This window comes from Pinus tabuliformis, chromosome X, assembly GCF_031772625.1.
Source record: "Pinus tabuliformis cultivar Carrire ecotype Pingquan chromosome X, CPIR1, whole genome shotgun sequence".
NCBI lineage: Eukaryota > Viridiplantae > Streptophyta > Pinopsida > Pinales > Pinaceae > Pinus > Pinus tabuliformis.
The window spans coordinates 1406693881-1406713210 of record NC_142308.1 but is presented as its reverse complement, the minus strand read 5'-3'; positions in this window follow the sequence as shown (position 1 = coordinate 1406713210).

Below are 19330 nucleotides of genomic sequence, written 5' to 3'. Positions count from 1 at the left end.
GATCAATAACAATATCCATGTGTAGTGGAAAACCTTCTATTCCTCTTGGGCTTCGCAACAATCATCCAAGACTTCCTAGCAGAGGTACTTGGCCAAATTGAATTGGACCCCCTGGCTACACTACGTAGCTAACAATACCACTGGTGTCGATACTTGATTGACACGACACTTCCTCACAATTTTTCCTACCAAGATCTCTGCAACAAACTGCACAACTTCATTTAAGATAGAAGTAATGGCGTAACCCAATGACTTCTTCACCAACCTAAAGTCACTCTTCATCTGGTCTATGAGCTTTTTCTCCTGTGACTCTCCCACAAAAGTATCTCGGGGTTCATGCCCTGATATGGTAGTGTTGTGATCCTATGGACCAGCATATAATCAATTGGGATGGGCCTCTGAGCCAGAGTCACCCATCATGAACCAGTGTCAACAACTGGCACAGACAGATGGTATTAATAATGTTGCGGCTAAAATGTGGGACATAGAGCATGGTGAGCAACCTCGCACACTTAATACCAGTCACCCACTTCATCGGTTCAAGCCTTGTGACACATGCCTCCTCATAGTAGACCGATTTCAACTATTTTGTGGGTTCTAATTGTGGAAATTTCTCATGATCACCAACATCCCAATCCTCCATTTTCAGAAATGGTACTCAGGCCAACAAGTTGCCCTCAATAGGTACTTCCTCTGGTAGAAATGGCGTGAATACCTAGAATTTCAATGATTCAGGGTTGTTATTTACTTTGGAAATTGGTTTCCTTGGTGGTATATATGGTGGTATTTGAGAAATTGCCTTCACACTCTCTGCGATGATATTTTCAATCCCCATAGTCAACCCTTCTTCATCTAGGTCATAAGGTTCCATAGGCTGCTTCTTTTTATCCATAATACCCTTCTTTCTCTACTCAGTTGAGATTTTGGGCGGTGATTGCTGAACCGGGGCTTGGTTTGGATTTCTTTTCTTTTTCTCTCCTAACGAGGAGGAAATAGGTTTTGACCTTCGTGACCTAAGTGTTGTAATAGGGAATGGTGGTGTTGTAGCCATGATATTTCCTACCTCTCTCTTCAAGAATTGTTTCTCAACTTCTACCCAAATTAGGTAACCAAACATACAACAATTCACTCGGCACTTGAAGCGCAAAAACTCATAACAAATTTTCAAGAAACAAATTGGCTAAGTGTGGAGAGGGATGCAATATATATAAATTGATTTAAATTCAAACTATCCATTCCCTCGTAAAACTTTCTCATAAATGTGATTTTGGCCACAGATCCTCTCACATTTGTGCCCTAAATGCACTTCCCTTGCTCCTTTTAACAAAAAAGTATCCATCAAATCAACTATAGCTATTCCCAAGGTTATTTTCTGGGCAGGCTACACGACAATCCTCCTTGTGGGGTAGCTACCTCTTCACATCTTCCATATGTGCATTCCTTAATACACCATTCAACCTTCCTTCTTCGACAATTTTTTTCCTTGGCAGCGTAGTTTATAGCCCTATGCTTTATTTGAACTACCATAAGCACAAAGACTTCCTACCTCCATGTAGTCATTGCACAGGGGCGAGATCATTCCTATAAGCCTTCAACCTACTCCCATTAATCGTGCTTGGAAATATTTCCCCATTCAACTTCGCGAGATGAACTGCACCACCATTTGAAATGTCCTTAATTATATATGGCCCCATCCAGTGCATCTAAATCTTCTCCGGAAACTTGGTAAACCTAGTGTCATACATTAGTACCAAATCTCCATTTTTTAAGGTGTGATTCTTGATGTGTCGATCATGCCATGCATTTTCTTTAGATTTTTGTACATGCTGATGAAAGTCAGACAAAAAGTGGTCTTCCTCCAATGCTTGTAATTGTGTGTCTTACCTCCATCAGGTCGCATTATGCCATCTCAGTTGTTGTTGATATTCTTAGGCTGGGCACTATGTATTCCATCGAGATTACTGCTTCTTGTACATAGACCAATCGAAAAGGTGTTTCCTAGTCAATTTCTTATAGGTAGTCCTATAGGCCCATAGAACTACTGGTATGCGCACATCCCAATCATTCCTATTAACATTGCATACCTTTGTGAGGGAATTCTCCAAGATCTTGTTGAAAGCTTCAACAGTGCCATTTGCCTGGGGGTGATATGGTGTACTCTTTTGATGGTACATCAGAACTCCTCTGTTAAAACTTTTATTGTCTCATTCAGGAAGTGTGACCCTCTGTCACTCATCATAATTTTTGGGCATCCAAACCTTGATAGGATAAACTAAAATATGAACTTTACAATAGTGTCAGCACTATAATCCTTCATAGGCTATGCCTCAGCCCACTTAGTTAAGTACTCCATCATAGTGATACTATAACGTTCTCCAGTCTCTTTCCCTGGTGGCTGAATAGGTCCAATGAAGTCAATCACCAACTTATTGAATGCTTTTAATGTGACTTGTTGATTTAATGGAGCTTCATCCCTCTGTGATGGTCTCTTGGTCCTTTGACACACATCTCATGTGTTGTAGTATTCCTTGGAATATTTCTATACTGTTGGCCATCATAGTCCTGCGCATAGGATCTTCTATGCATTAGCTTTACCTGCATAGTGTCCCTCGGCGAAAACATCATGTGTTTCTACTAGAATAATATGACTTTCATATTCAGGTACATATCTGCATAGGACTTCATCCGACCCCATCTTATATATTTTTCCTACAATGACAAAAAAATCGGTAGCCTTGACAACTAATTCCTTCTTTTGTTGTGTCGTATAACCTTTAGGAGCTATGTTAGTACATAAAAAATTAATGATGTTTGCAAAATTCTCATTTGCAACCTTGACAGCAAAGAGTTGTGCATCAGGTAATCCTTCGTCAATATTTGTAGGCTCTTTTCCATTTTCAATTTCATCAATATTTGTAGGCTCTTTTCAATTTTCAATCCGAGATAGGTAGTCTTGTCCAACATTCAATCTCAAATAAGTGAAATCAATTATCCAATACAACAGACATAGTCATGCCTGTTTGCAGTAGAAGACGATGGATGGTCAACTACTAGTTGATCAAGTACGTTTATCAAACTCAACTCAGGTGGACAAAGAAGTGGTTGATCTACAGTATAAGGTGGTTGTTTTTTAGGTGAAGGTGGTTGGTCTGCTCTGTCAAGAAAAACGTACGACACATCCTCTAGCTCTAGCATTTGATCATCATCAAGTGACTAATGAGCATGTGTATTGCCTGAAGTATGACACCCTGAAGGCCATGATCTGATGGGATGGAACCACCAAAATCATCATCATCACCATCCTCATCATCATGATAATGATCATGATCATCACCCTCATCATCATGATCGTTGTCATCATGACCACCCTCATTTGATGAATGTGTTGTTGCATGATGCCCTTTAGCCCTCATCACTCCTAGTAAAGTACTAGCTCTGATGACATGCCACATAAGAGACATCAAATCCCTCAAACAATCCCTATAGAGATCCATGAACATCGGATCCACGCTAATATATCGAGTCCTTACAGGGTAGACTCCCTACCAAACCAAAACTCTAGCCAATTTATCATAATAGTTCATCTGAAATTGCATAGTTGTCCACTAGTCCTGGATGCCCACACCCCCTAAGGATGTGCCTCAACCTCTTGGGCATCTCCCATCTACTCATATCCTTCATCTGATGGTGGGGGAGGAGGCATGTCCCCATCATATGTGCTAATGTATATAAAATATATATTACACAAAAATAATTAGACAATTTCATTAAACAATTTAATAAAACAAGTTAAAGAATGTGCTAGAATAAATTTTATTCTAATTCATTAAAACAGGAAAATGAAAGTAAATAAATTTAAAGAAAACACTAATATTACCTCTATCATCTGGAGGCTCAGCCACTATGAAGAAGATGCTGGGACACCCTCTCCAATCAATCTTTGTGTATGGATACCCCAACATGACAAACACATGGTCATCCACAATGGCTGGTACCACCTATGGCTTTTCCGAAATCCTTGCTGGAAACTCCGCCATGCCCCTCTTGGGCATCATCTACCCCGACATGCACATCTGATCCTTAGTGATCGACCTAGGAGGGTGACATTCAAGTGTAGGCCTCATCTCCTAAAACCTCTCAAAAAATAAACAAAAAATATTGGAGGCAAAAGGGAAGGTCTCCCTCCCTTGTCTTGACAATAGGCGACATTTATCTAAAGTCATGCAAAACTACCTCCAAAAAATGGCAGACAATGTGATGCAACATGGCACCTGAATCAAAGCATCAACATAATAAAAAAGAGGGAAACCATTGCAATTGTCATCACCACAATAATGTGAAATGGTGTTGACAAATAATGCGAGGCACCTAACCTCTGTAGCAAAAGAAGAAATTTGTAGTTGTCCACCAAGGACTTGAAAATCTAATGGACAGACCACATGAGGCCCGACATATCTCTGAGTTTATGCAAGCTTACTCTTAGCTGCAACACCATGGGGCACATCAAAGAATTAGGAAAAATGCTTCCCTCTCCTATATACTGAAGTGATAAAGTATATGTCCTCCTTAGTGGGTCTATACCACAACTTAGGATCGACACGGAAAGTATGGTGTTGGACAATCCATTGACAAATTAGATGTGCTAATAAGACAAAGTGTGCCTTCAGGGATGTACCCTCCTCACAGTACTTGAGGAGGCCTACATTCCTCAACAGTGCTCAGGTCACTGGACTAATAGGACAAGGGTATAAATCCCTCTCCCTCTCTCTAGCCTACCATTATCAGACCATATTGTATGGTTCTTCCAACTTCTCCTGCTCCTGTTGTTGCTCCCTCTCCTCACGTCTCGGCTAAATTATTGACATATAAAATACATCAACCTCATATATAAAATACATTTTTTTATTAAATATAACATGTATTTATAACTATGGAAACATAAATTTCAATTTAAAAAAATAAAAATTGCGAGTGTGCTCAAAACATAGTCATGCACCACTGTCGATGCACTTTCAACTATAACCACATCAGTAACAATGCACCCATAAGTATGATGAACCACGAGTGTTTCAAAAATTTAACTTTTCATAGCGGTGTGACATAATTGTGCACTGGTGCACACATATAACTTGTTGGCAATGGTACGGTAATTTCAGGTTATCTAATGCACTGAGCTATAGGAAATTTTTTAAATATTTATTTGTGGTGCATTTGGTAAATATAAACTTACCAGGAGTGGTGCACTGACACACAATATGTTGCATCTTTCCTAGTTTTTTTTATATTTAAAAAATGCATCGCCACAATGGTGGTTTGTTATGTTCATGTACCAAAACTTGATGCACAATTTAAATTTATAGGTTGCACTGCTGTCGGTACGAGCAAAACATATCAAGTGCATTGCACATCGAAAAAACATATATGTAAAAACAATGAGAAATTCAACCTAATTTGACATTATAATCTGCTAAAAACTTGAATTAGAAATAAATATTGCAATTACCTAGACATTTGATCATTGGGGAGGAACTGTGGACATGTAATGGAAAAAAAAAATTTCACTATACCGTTTGAAAAGGTTGGGAACTCAAACAGTGAGCACAGTACTGAAAGGTGGTGAGCAAGAGAAGCATCGATGTTGGGGCATTTCCACGTGGCAAGAGTGGCATCGATGCTTAAGAGCTCCCTCGCACTATAGATGGTAAAAATGAAAATTACGGTCGGGAGGTTTTTTTATTTATTTAACCCTCCTCTAATGCATTTCGTGAAGCGCACCATGGTAGGCTACATCCAAAATCAACGTGTTTTTTTTAATTTAAAATTATCATGGTGCTTTATCAAGATGCCCTGGGGCTTTACATTATTGGAGAATTGTTATACATTTATCACACTGAGACGTCATTGTCAAATAGCACCGGTACATTTTACTATATGAAGGATTCTGATGCTAATGAATATTCAAGCACCAGTGTATTTGGGTATTTAGCACATTGTGGTTTTTATTTTTCAAAAAAAAAGTCTATGGTTCACCATGTTATATGCAGCTCTAAAGTATGTATGGATAATAAAGCACCAATTTTCTTGAATAATTTAGACACATCATCAAAGAAAAATCTGCTAAAACATCTCCCTGCCCACCTTCGTTAGTGACCTTTGCTACAACATACTTTTGGGCTATTTTAATAGGGGTCTCTGCAAAAACCTCCACTAGAAGGTCTTTTCCTTGTAGTGACGCTGACATCAACCAAGCCACATTTTGACCTATGATTGGTCCAAGTGTCATCCATATATGGGCCCTTTGGGTAATGTGAAAACTTCAAAACTACATATCACGTGTCCATGTCCCAATGGGTGGTTTCTGACATCACCTTTTCCCAATGACATGCTGCCACTAGTGTGGTCAGGGGAGAGAGATAAGGGTCCCTAGTCCTTTGTTGTGCAAGAAATTTCTCTATAAATGGTTCAATCTTAGTGAATTCAAAAATTGATCTAACCAAAGGTTATGAGGTTCTGGGGTTGTGAGGGTTGGGCCTCCAATTTATGTTATATGGTTTCATTAGTAGATGGCCCTAGCTTTGAAAGTTGATGGATCCTAGTCCTTGGTCCCCAAATCCTTTTGAAATTCATTTTCTCATGAGTTATAGGATTCTGAGGTTGATAGGTCTCCGATCTTTTGACTTTTGTGGGCCTAACTTTGACAACCCCTACCTTTTGATCCATGAGGCCATTTTCAGACTTCTTTATGACGTTGGAAGGCTCTTCCAGAGAACTTTCTGATTGATTGGGACCAATGTGGTCTTGATATCCTATGCTACTCTAAAAATGGCTCCAAAATCTACTATATTTTGCACCTCAACCCCTTTGTTATATGAAACATAAAAGGAAAGAAAAGTAGGGTACAACAAATCATGTGATTGATTGGTCTATATTGCAGGTGGAACCAGAGGGAGAACTCCAATCAGAACCTTAGTTCATTTTGGAATAGAAAGAGCTCATGCTCTATAATTGAGAAATCAAGGAAGTTAAATTGCAGTGGAAGAACTTTGGGCTCGATGAAGCTACATGGAAGATGGTTGATCAGATACAGGCTATGTATTCTTCCTTATTTGCTGGTTGAGAAGATGTGTTTGACTTATTTGTTTTTGTTTATGTTTATGCGTATGTGTGTTATATATATTGTGATGATTTGTGTTATAAATATCCAATAAAGAGTGTGTTGTAAATATTTCATTGAGTTGTGTTATAAATCTCTAATAAGAAGTATTGTGTTCATGTTTTCAGTAGTTTGGTGTGATGTAAATGCTACATCAAGTTGTATTAAAAGGCTCCATGGGTAGCATGTTTTGCTAGTTATAAGCATCATTGAACACTGAGGATGGTGTTCCCCCAAGCAGGAGGGGTTTGTAATAGACCCTGGTTGATTTTCCATGTAAATAAAATAAGACCAAAGTCATGGGACACATATTCCAAGGTGAATCTTGGGAAAAACATTTTAGTGGGCATCACTTTTGACTAATTGATGGATATGGAAATTGGAAAATAAAAAGAGGAAATAATTGGAATTTATTTATTAAAATAAAGGAAAATAGGAGAAAAGGAAGGTTAAGAGACACATATTTGATTTCAAGGGAATTAGAGGAAAAATGAAGAAAATATAGGCCTCAATGATAAAAAGGTTTCGGAGAAATAGTTGCTAATCTTTTACGGCTTTGTGGTGGATATCTAGTTCATTATAACACACTCTCATTGCACACTTAGAGCATTTTGGAGAATGCTTGGTGCATTCTAGTATTCACTTGAATTTGGATAAAGAAGGAAAAGGAAAGTAGGGAAGCACAAGGGAATAGTTGGATCAACAACTACAGTTGGATTGCTTTCTAGATAGCAAGTTTTATGTTTGATTTCCTTGTTGGCTTTTGGATGCATGATATATATATATGATTCTCTTGTTATGTGTTGTCATTGGCATGTATATATTCCTGGATTGACAATGATTTCAACCTTGCCTTTCCATTTCCTGGATATCCATGGTGTTGTGGGTTTTTACACTTGTTTTGTGATTGGTGCTCAAGTTCCTTATAGTTGTGGGTTGGAACAAACATTCTGGAAGCCCTAAAAAAAGTTGGGTTGGGTTACTAGTTCCTAGAGTCGTTGGTTGGGACAAAAGCTCTGGAGCCCTTGGTGGGTTGAGTTACTAGTCCTTGGAGCCATGGCTGGAATAAACACTTTGGAGCCCTAGAAGGCTATGGCTAGAATTACTAGTTCATGAATCCTTGGACAACTTGGGTAGAGACTGATTTGGTTGTGTTAGTGATTTCCAGACCATAGAGGTGGAATCAATGTGGTTGAGGGTTGAGGTGGTTTAGCCTCTGGAAGCCCTAGTTTGGTTTGGTTTGTTTTATTCCATGATATCCCACATTCATGCTTAAAATATGACACAAGGATGATTAGCTAAAAGAGATATTTGGTTCAACTCAATATACGGTCGGGTGGTACGTGGAAGTCCGTAACTTGGTTGGCATTTTTATATGTTAATAAGTTATTTCTCCTATCTTAATTTATGGGTACTTGTATTGGTTATCATGTTGACATTATGGTTGACTTGTCATGGTTTCTAAGTAGGTTATTTGCTGGTTATATGATGTTTATATGATGTATCCTATCTATGGCTCTTTTCATGATTTGATAAGTTATTGAATGGTTGATGGACATATTGACTGAGAAGCATTATTATATCAAGGTATAGATGGTTTCACACCTTCTTTGTGATTCTCAAATAAAGACTATCATTTTATGCTCACATGTGCATTTATGACCTGTAACTTACATGTTTTCCATATATTTGATGAAATGTTTCTTATGGATTAGTATCTTTTGGTCAAGTTCTTACTTGATTCTTTATTGGATGGCTTTTCCATTACCATTGATTTCATTCTGGAAAGTTACAAATAATTTTGGGCAGTGGTATGGAGGTTGGCCTAAAAAGGTGGCATAGATTTAAGAACCATATACTCAAAACTGGAGGATTTAGGCCATAACACATGGAAGTAGACCTATGCATGCGGTTGGAGCCCTATAATTGTACTCTTTCCTTTTTGTGTGTGCGATTGGGATGATAGGTCAAAGAAAAAGGGTTCAAGCTCATGGATTGGTCACCTGGGGTGGTTTTCTATCTTTTAAGTGAGTTGTAACCCTCGTGTGATGTCAATAAGTGTTCAAGTTGTAGGCCCCACTTCCATAATTGGAACTTGGATGTTGTGTCATGTCATAATGACACTCGTCTCATATTTACACTAGAAAGATGGTGAATTTTGGTAAATGTCGGAAAAGGCATTCATAGTACCCTTCACCCATGTAATCACAATTGGAGAAGTAGCGTTGAAAGGATTTTTACAAAATTGATTGGATGCAAAGGTTATAAACCCTAGTGTCAAGGATGAAGCAGGGTAGGAAATCTTAGGCCTAATGTACATATATCCACTTGTGCACTTGTAGCCTTGATGATAACTAGGTTATAAATAGTCTTGACTAGTTCAAGCCACAGGGGTACTCGTTAAGGACTTGAAAAGCATAGGGGTGCTTAAATTTAGATATATAGGCTAAACATTTCGGTGTTGTTGTAGCGAATACAACACAGTGGAAAGAACCTTATTCAAAACCATTGGTCCTAGGTGATCAAACATGGAATAAGTGCTTATTTTTGGGATGACTCATCACATCAATTTCCTCATTTTGGTTCCTAGTTGGAAATCCATGACATCAACATCATTATGAAGTCACAAAATATCCTCTTTGTACCTAACTATTAGATTGGTTCCTCATCGGATACTAACTGGTGCACCAATAAATTCAAACAGTTATGGGATATTGTGTCCGCCCATTGATTGGAGAAAGTTAAAGGAAACTCCCTATCAAAGACACATTTCCCTATCATAAGATCTTGATAAACTAAGTTAGGAATATAAAGCCCATGGAATCCTCTCAATCAAGAAAGAATATAATGTAGAAATAAAGAAAGATCAAACTCCTCACCTAAACCCCTAGTCTCAAATATGGGAATAAAAAATTTGGCCTAATACCAACCAAATTCACAAGCTACTTTCTCACAAGAAAGCTTTGACATAGGATAAGCTCTTATCTAGACGATTTAAAGGCCCTTAGATGTTCTTCCTTTGTTTAAATTCTCAAGAATATAGTGAAAATGTGTTCAATATCTCCCTAATCTACAAATATCTTTGACATACATTGATGACCCTCTTTCACCAAACCAATAGAGATGATTCTTGCATCATCAATACTTTGGTAGAATGGAGATATTCATCCTTCTCATACATTATATTGAATATATCTTGGAAACTAATACTAAGATTAATATTATGTATAATTTGGAAGGAAAAAAACAATAAAAAAAAGTTGGGGCTTCAGTTCCTCAATGGATTCTCTTTGGAAACTAATTCTTCAGTACCTTTGTGAAACCATTTTTATTACTTTCTTGACATCCTCAGACTAGGAGGTTTATCAAGAAGGAAAAACCATTATTTAAGGCTTACAACTCTCCTAAAGTGTTGTTGTGACATATCAACCTACTTGTATATCCTCACCTTCCTCTCCACTTCACTGATCATGCCCTCTACGGATCTTTTTCAAATGCAATTTTTATGGAGCATCGAAGGGAAATATAGGCAAAGCTAGGTTGGGTGGAATTTTGTGTTTAGAATTGGGAGCCATTCTTCATCTGTATCAAGTTCATATGGGGTTAACAACAACAATTCCATACAACATTTTTCTATTGAGTTTAATATCAATAAAACCTTCTATATGAACTTCTCCAATATTTTCATTGAAGGCGATTCTTAGCTCACTATTTTGAAGGTTGGCAAACTCTCTTTTGGTTCATTGTCCCTTCAAATCTCTTATAGCTAGCATCTAGAAAAAATATTATACATATATTCCTCCATCCTATCATAACTTCATGTTTTCCTCATCCTCATATCAAATATCAAGGAATTAATGCATCAAATCGACTTTCCTTGAACGAAGGAAATCTCCCTCTTCCCTAATCAATTATTTGCAGGAAGTATTCCTTTCCTCTTGCCTTAAGGAGGACTACTTTGGTCTATCTCAAAAGGATCTAACTTCCTCAATTAAGATTATCACATAGGGAACCAATATGGATGTCAAATGGTAGTACTTGGCTCTAGGACATGGTCCACTCCAATATGCCACACTTCAAGCTTTAATGTTAAATGTCACCAAAGAAGAGAAGCTCACCAACCTTCATGTCACAAAAAAATGATTATGCTCGTGTAAGGGTAGCCTCTAGAATTTATGTGAGGATATCCATCTCTCAAATTCTTGAAAATATTTCCATTTCCATTTTTGTAACCATCCTCTAGCCATTTTCTTTTTCCACCATGACTTCTAGCTAGAACCCATCTTTATTTTGTTCCATGCCTAAGAGCCTCAGTCAATCCTTACTCTTGACTTTTCCAAGATGAAAATTGGGATAGGATATCCCACAATCATCTCTAATTCGACCTTCAATTATAAGGAGGGTAGTAACCTCTTCTTATTTTTTACATTTCCTCCAAACATTGGCTTTAGAGCATCTCTTCCCTGCTCATTTTTCCTCCCTTTCTCTCCCATGACTTTCCAACAAGCCTAAATTCATAATAGTGGAGGAAGGTGAGGTAATGTTGGGGGGTGAAGAGCTAGATTCTATGTTGAAGCATCCATGTGTCACTACTAAACTCATACACCCTTATAAATTCAATTATAAATTCACGAAATCGAGGAGGGGATCCACTAAGAGTGATAGGGTATCATGGATTTAGAGTTGATGGATGACCTTTTAGCCTAGATCCTTGATATGAGGAAAACCAGAAGCCACCAAAATCAATATTTTTATATTGTGTTCTTGTGTTGGCATGTGAATATTCTCCTAGATAAGGTTCTATTTGATAGATAGGAGGCCATGGACAACATTTAGCATAAGCTAGATGAATTGAAGATGTTATTGATGGGCATCGAGGGAAGGATTACACTCCTTGAAATGGGCTCTCCTCCAAGCCCAACAACAGTGCCCTCTTGTAAGCATGTAAACCAACCTATTGACCTGGATGCTTCATTGTACTCATGATTTTCAAGTTTCTTTTCATTGATTTTATTATGATTTTTAAAATTTATATTTCTATAGTGATACTAGATACTATTACTTTAGCTATTATTTTCCTAGATATGGGACAACTATCTCCTTTTTTTTTCATATGGTTGTCATACTCTACATAGGTTTGCTTGCTCTTAGCTAGTTTTCCCACTTATGGAACAAATTTCACCTCTCTTAATTTAATGTGTCCACTCTTGGAATTTTTCTAGATGTTGCTTGATAATTAGTTATTTAGTCTCTGGTCCAGTTTTGTTAGTGACAGGCCATAACTTGTCTAGGACTCTGTACTTTATTTAATACCATAATGAAGACTTTAACTTAAAAAGGAATAAAACCTTGACCATAAATATAATATTTCAATGCCCAAACAGAAAAAGTAATTGAAAGTAAAAAAAATACTTCCTAATAAGAGGGAGATGCGTAATTCATTCACTTTTTAATATAAATTTTTGTACTTAATAAATAAAATTCAATGTTGGTCATAGATAAGATATTTCAATATGCATGGTTAAGTAATATTTTGATATCACACACACACACACACAGATATATATATATAAAGAGAGAGATACTTTTTGATATGAGGGAGAGATGTATTTGAAAATATGTTAATAGAAAAAACACAATTTAATGTAGGAAATATGGTATATAATAAAATATCTCAATTGCCATGTTGAGAAAAATATTGCTATGTCAACTATGCATATATTATATAAAGATATTGGGAAAAAACGTATCATGAAAATAATTGGCCAGTCTAATTATTGTAGGTTTAGACCTTCTTTTAAAAATATTTTCGTCAATTTTACTCAAAATACAACAAAAATTTGATAGAGTTACAAATTTAAACTATATAGTCCACACAATACGAATGCCCAAAAATATTTTGAAGGCATTGAATCTGTAACATCCACTTATCCTAAACTTATCCTAACCATCGAGAACACAAAGATTTTTTTTACTAAGGTAATAACGTTGTCTCCTCATGACATGTTGACTTTATGCATAACATATATATTTATGTGTTAATATGGTGACCACATCTATTTATTAAGGCTTTATTTCCATACTTCAATATTTATACCATCGTGCATTTGATTTGGTCTTAGCCTACCCTAGAGTTGGATTCTAGATTGTTGTGGGGCTAACTAGCATCATTCGGCAAGTTCACTTGTGCTCTAGTTCACCGTCGGATTTCTGACGCAGAATCTGACAGTCGTCATGCAATGGGAGTTATTTTGGGTAACTACCTTGTTCGACCTCGTGATTCTCCAGCTCATTCACAATCTTTGTTCCGTTGGAACGAGCTCTGAAACTATCTCCAAACCCCAAGTCAAAGTTACAGAGACAAGACTATTTTCCTCTCGCGCTGCAAGTAGTTTATTACCTTGTAAAGACGGCTAGTTCTAAGGAGTGACATTGTAAGCAATTCGTTTCACATATATTTTGTGGCTTTTCCTACTGCATGTAGAGAAGAGGCGCTCGGCTATGGCGTGATTTCTCTCTAGTCAATTGTCATTCTCTGGAGAGCTTCCGGTAGGCAGCAAGGGAGGGGTTTGTTGCCGCATAACCTCTCTGAATTCCATTTTCTAATTATTGTAAGTGACTACATAGGGGCAGAGGGTTCAGAAACTCAGTTAGCGTGACTCCAGATTGTGTTCCTGTTTATGTTGAGAGATTTTCCATCTTTCCTTCTTCATGACGATTGTACTAAAATTTGCTTTCCTTCTTAATGTCTCTGTAGGTAATTATTAATTTTTTCCTTTGTGGGTGGATTGCTAGAGAGCACCTAGGATTCAAGTTGTAAATCAACATTTTTTCTTACACCTCGTCCTTTTGACTTTTGCAAGTTCCTACTCCTTCATCTATTACTTGCAGTCTTCTATTTATCTTATGGGGATTATGTAACCCCAATTTCTAGAGTTTCTCCTGGGTCAACATTTTAGTTCTTTGAAGTCTTCATCAAGCCCTTGATGAAACCCTCTGGTTACCTAGGTTACCAATTCAGGGTTCACAACAGTACATTATTGTAAAATTTGTTATATGGGTTGCTGCATCTAAACTTTGTGGATAATTAATGAAAAATAAATATTTTCCTACTTGAACGATGTTCGAGCTACGCGGTGAAGATAGCAGTTTATTTAAAATTTGCTTTGTAATTATACCTATTAAGGATTTTCCCGTTGTTTAATTCCTTGTACAATAATTAGTATATTTAGTTTTTGTAGTTCTGAAGGAAAATGATGTTACGAAACTTCTCCATTCGGTTAATAATGTTACAACACTTCTCCATTCTGTGCAACAATAGTGTCAATTCTCTTGACTATTATTTTTGGAACTATCTACGGTTTGACACATACCCTTACTTGTTTATTTGTTCTTGAAGTGGTGATATAAAGAACATTTAATGGTTATAATTATTTCTAACAATATATATATAAAGATCATTAACAATGCTTTGAGCTTTTCTTAGATGAAACCATTGATTGGAATCTAAGTTCGTTGAAAAGGTCTGATGGTAGAGGTTGTCTCCCAAGACTGCATATAGGTAATAATTTGATACAGTTCCCAATTGGAATTTTAGGTTTGCATTCCTCTCTAGTTTTTTATTCCCTAATGCTTTTATGGAAATAAATTATACAGGAACCGTTGTTCATTGGAACAAACGGTGAGCATGGAAAATTAACTCCAGGTTTCTGAATGTGGGTTCCCTCCTTTTGTTTGTCAATAGTTCCCAATTCTGGGTCGCATACAGGGTTCATATATTTTGATTACGATTTTGTAGTATTTATTTGCAGTTAAGGCTTAGCTCTTGGCCTTTACCAAGCTATTAAACCCCTTAAGAGCCTCATGGCTCCGACCTCTTAATAAGGTTTTCCAACTCCTCCAATTGGAATTCAAGATCATTAAAGACAATTTAAAGGTGAGATTATGGGTTCTTTTCCAGTTATGTATTGGTATGTTAACAAAATTATAAATATTGTTTCTGAGTTACTTAAAGGACAGAACCCTCTTTTCGTAAGGCTTGATTCTGGAAAGATTTTTGTTCTTGTTGCAGGGTGTCTCCTTTTAATCTTCGATAATATTGTATAACTTCTTCCCACTGATGTCTATTAATAAATTGTCTTGGTTCTAAATTATTAGTTTGAAAAGAAACAATGATTTCGAATGTCTTTTGCATTCCTTGGTTCCATTTATTCATTTCATACGATCCTTGGTATTATATGAAGTGGTGTTTTAATACTTATGACCATCAGCGGACTATTACAAGTTCACATCTATCTTTATTGGTCTGGAAATTTTTGTGGGGTTCCTACCCCAGAACCTACCTCCTTGCTTCAACTTCCTCTATTTGAGTCCTCTATTTAGGTTTTAGACTAGTTCATATTAACATACTAAGGTTTGTTCTGGATGAGGGTTAACTAGCCCTCTAACTTCTTATAAATGTTTATGAAAACTTGTTATAGTATATAAAAGACAGTACTAAATTCCTCCATGTAGGATAAAGAACCATTCATAATGGAATTTTGCAGAATACATCAAATACAGAACTTCTTGCATTCATCAAACAAATGACATAGTGACAAAATAGTTCAGTACCTGAATAAAGCAGTGACAGAATAATGCAATAGAAAAATAGCTTGGTAACGAGATTGCTTATCTCCTCAAAACCATTATGATACCACCAAATTCCTGAGGGGAAAATACTGCTCCACTTGATCAACAAGTTCAAGTAACCTTTACTAGTACTCCCCTGAGCCACTTCCCTTCTAGAACAATTCCTTAGATAGGGACCAAACCAAGACCACCTAGAACCCTCAAACCACACTACGTCTTGTCTAGGTTCACCACAGACCTTTCAAGTTTGGCAGGGTGTTCCATTGGCCAACTAGCTCAAAAATCCCTTTTCCTGGCAGTGTCAGTGTCTCGCAGTGCCTTAACCTTCCTCAACAACGTTTTGTCTAAGGAAGTAATCCTTCCTCAATAATGTTTTGTCTAAGGAACTAATTTCATTTCCTCTCTTGGACCGCCCTCAACTAGGTCTAAGTTTACAGGTCGCCTTAGGATTTTTCTTCCCTCTCACCTTCTTAGCTTCTTTTTCCCTAAATGAGACATTTTATCTCTAGGGAGATGATTAACTGTCTTGGATATCTGGTAAGTGAACTCTCGCTTCACAATCCTTTTCCCTTCAGTAATTTTTGGCAAGCCATAACCAGATTTAATTAATATAATTGAAATAAGAATTCATGTTTATTACCTTCCCATGTCAATCAGTCTTCCAACTATTGCAGTAAAATTAAATAACAGAGGATTTATGAGCTACGAAACTGTAGTAAAATTAAATAAAAGAATATTTATGAGCTATGAAAAGGGTTATTGAATCCATTTATAAAAGAATATTTATGAGCTACGAAAAGGGTTACTGAATGCATTTATAAATTCAAAATGCAATTTAAATAATAAAAAGTTACAATCTCATGGAGAATTGTATAACTCCAACATTTTATATGTTGGATTATATGTGTGTGTGGAACCATCATAAATCTATCTTAACCCAAACTTATCAAACCCCAAAATGAATTAAAAACGAATTAAATCATTTGACATGTAAATCTTTTTTTGAAATTTTGCACTTCAAAAAATATTTACACCTAAAAAAATTATATCCCTATGTATTTGAATTAAAATAAATCTATGTTAATTATATTTATTTAATATATATTTAAATTAATTATAATAATAATTTTTAATTAAACTTATATTTTATTAAATATATTAGTTTCAATTTGAGTTATATTTATAATTTAATAAAAACTTTAAATCTATATAAAAAACAAAAAATAGTTAAAAAGGAAAAATGAAAACTACAATAGATTATTATGTAATTTGTATACAATATTATGTCACTGTAAGTGACATATAACAATGGGTTAGAAGCATTAGTTTGACAGTAGATGAATTCTTTTTCAGCTTTTCTAATGTTCACTATGGTTTTCTATGTATATTTCCGGGCCAATGTCATGATGTCGTTGCATGCCTGGACCAAAGCTCGAGGGATGTAATCAGTTGTTGTGTACGAGTATCTGTGTGATTTGTGTATGAGCATTCGGTCGAGACTCCAAACCAGTAGGGGATATGAACGTTCATTAAATGATGACAGTACCAAAGCCGAACAACCATTAAATGTTAAACATCATACTCATTGAACGCTTTTCCATGGAATGATGATAGTGTCCATTTGAAAACCCAATCGTTGAGAATGCGAAGAAACCTCTTCTTCTCTGAATTTCATTGTATTTTTTGTTTATTCTTTCGAGTGCTATGAAAGCAATGGGCTGAGCATATTCCAAGTAGGCAAGGCAAAAAACAAAGTTATGCTGCCAACGTTCAATGGGGAGCCTTCCGAGGCTAAAAATAAATACTCTAATTTGTTGTTAATTGTCTCATGTATCACTAAATGGAACTTATCAATTTCCTAATTTTACAAATTCATGAACCTCAGGAGATAGGGGCTGCAAATTCAGAGCTCACAAGTGAAGTAGCTCCATCAGCAGAGAAAAAAAGTGAAGTTTTGAAAACCAACAGTTCCCCTATCAGAGGTACTACTAAGAAAGAAATTGACCCTAAGAAAGAAGGCGACGATCCAAAGGCATAAAATATGCCTCCTCTTCCTTCTAAACTAGTGAGTATGGCATGTTAAGAAAACATAACTTCTGGATAAATTGCATCGTGTTCTTGTGTATTGTGTAAACAATATTGAAATATATTCATGAATATAATAATTATTGTTATAGGAAGTGGCTCCAGAAAATGACTTTGAGAAACAAATTAGATCAAAGGTCATTCCTGCTAGTGAAATTGGTGTGAATTTTTCAGATATTGGAGCCTTGGACAATGTCAAAGAAGCACTTCAAGAGCTTGTGATGTTGCATCTTCGATGTCCAGACCTTTTTAAAGGTGGAATTCTTAAGGTAACATATTTCTCTCGACAATATGTTGGATAATTACTTCCTCTTCTGGAGGTTTAGGTAATAATGCAAGGAGGGAAGGAAAGGAGGCTACCAATACTAGCAAGAGGAAGAGTAGAGATGTGGAGGACTCTGAGTTCAAAAGTGAGGTGAGCACTATTCTTGCCAAAGGGCTATCATGTACCTATTTTAAAAAATGGCCTTTAAAGAGGGAGAACTTATTATTTTGTAAATGTTAAGAAATCTATCTAAGCTAAAAATATATATATAATGAGATTTAATGAGATTTTTCCCTTGCAAAATGTCTTAAAGCATTATAAACAATTTATTGGCCTTTTTTCCCAATTTTATTGCAGAAGAAAACAGTTATTCCAGTATAATCTATTGTGTCTCTCAGTTTTGTGCAAGTTGATGAGCCTCGGTATTGCAACAAGATTGTTGCAACTCCCAAGACTACCAAATTTAATTATCAACCCGGGGTTCATACAAACTTAATAAGTATTGGCACTGTATGTGCAGCATACAATGTGTCCTTCCTTTGTTGTCATGATGTAATGGAGTGCATGTACTGAAGTCAAATTCTAAATTAATTGCAAAAAATGAAATGCTCGAAATGGAAACCTTAAGTTATTGCAAGAAATAAAGTACAAGGAAAGCAACCTATTCTAATTGCATAAAGTAAAGATCATGAATTAAATGTCAACCATTACTTTTCAAAGAGTTTAGATCCATTAACAGAGTTCATTGGATGTGGCAATCAAAAAAATCATCATTGTATTATCTAATCCATAAATCTGTCCATTAGCCCAAATCGTTGAAATGTTTTGCATGGGTAAAGAGGCAAGACCTAAGTGGTATTTTGTCTTCCCTGATAATTTATTTATAGCTCAGGGGTATTGATTCAACCCTAAGGGATCATAACCAAGCTTCTTGAGCGAATCTAGGCAAGTATATACATGATGGAAGAGTACTACAAGAAATAACAGATTTACTACAGGAAACTATACTTCACTGAATGACCAAGCAAATCAAATCCAAATTGCATGGGAAAGTTTCTTTTTTGACTAGGATGTCTTAGGTCTCCATTCCAAGTGGAATCGCTCAAAAATACCTTTGTTAACCCATGCTAAAAAATAACAGAAAATTACTAGTCTAAAGTCTAGAAATGCGAGAACTAGTGAGCTAGTAAATCTAT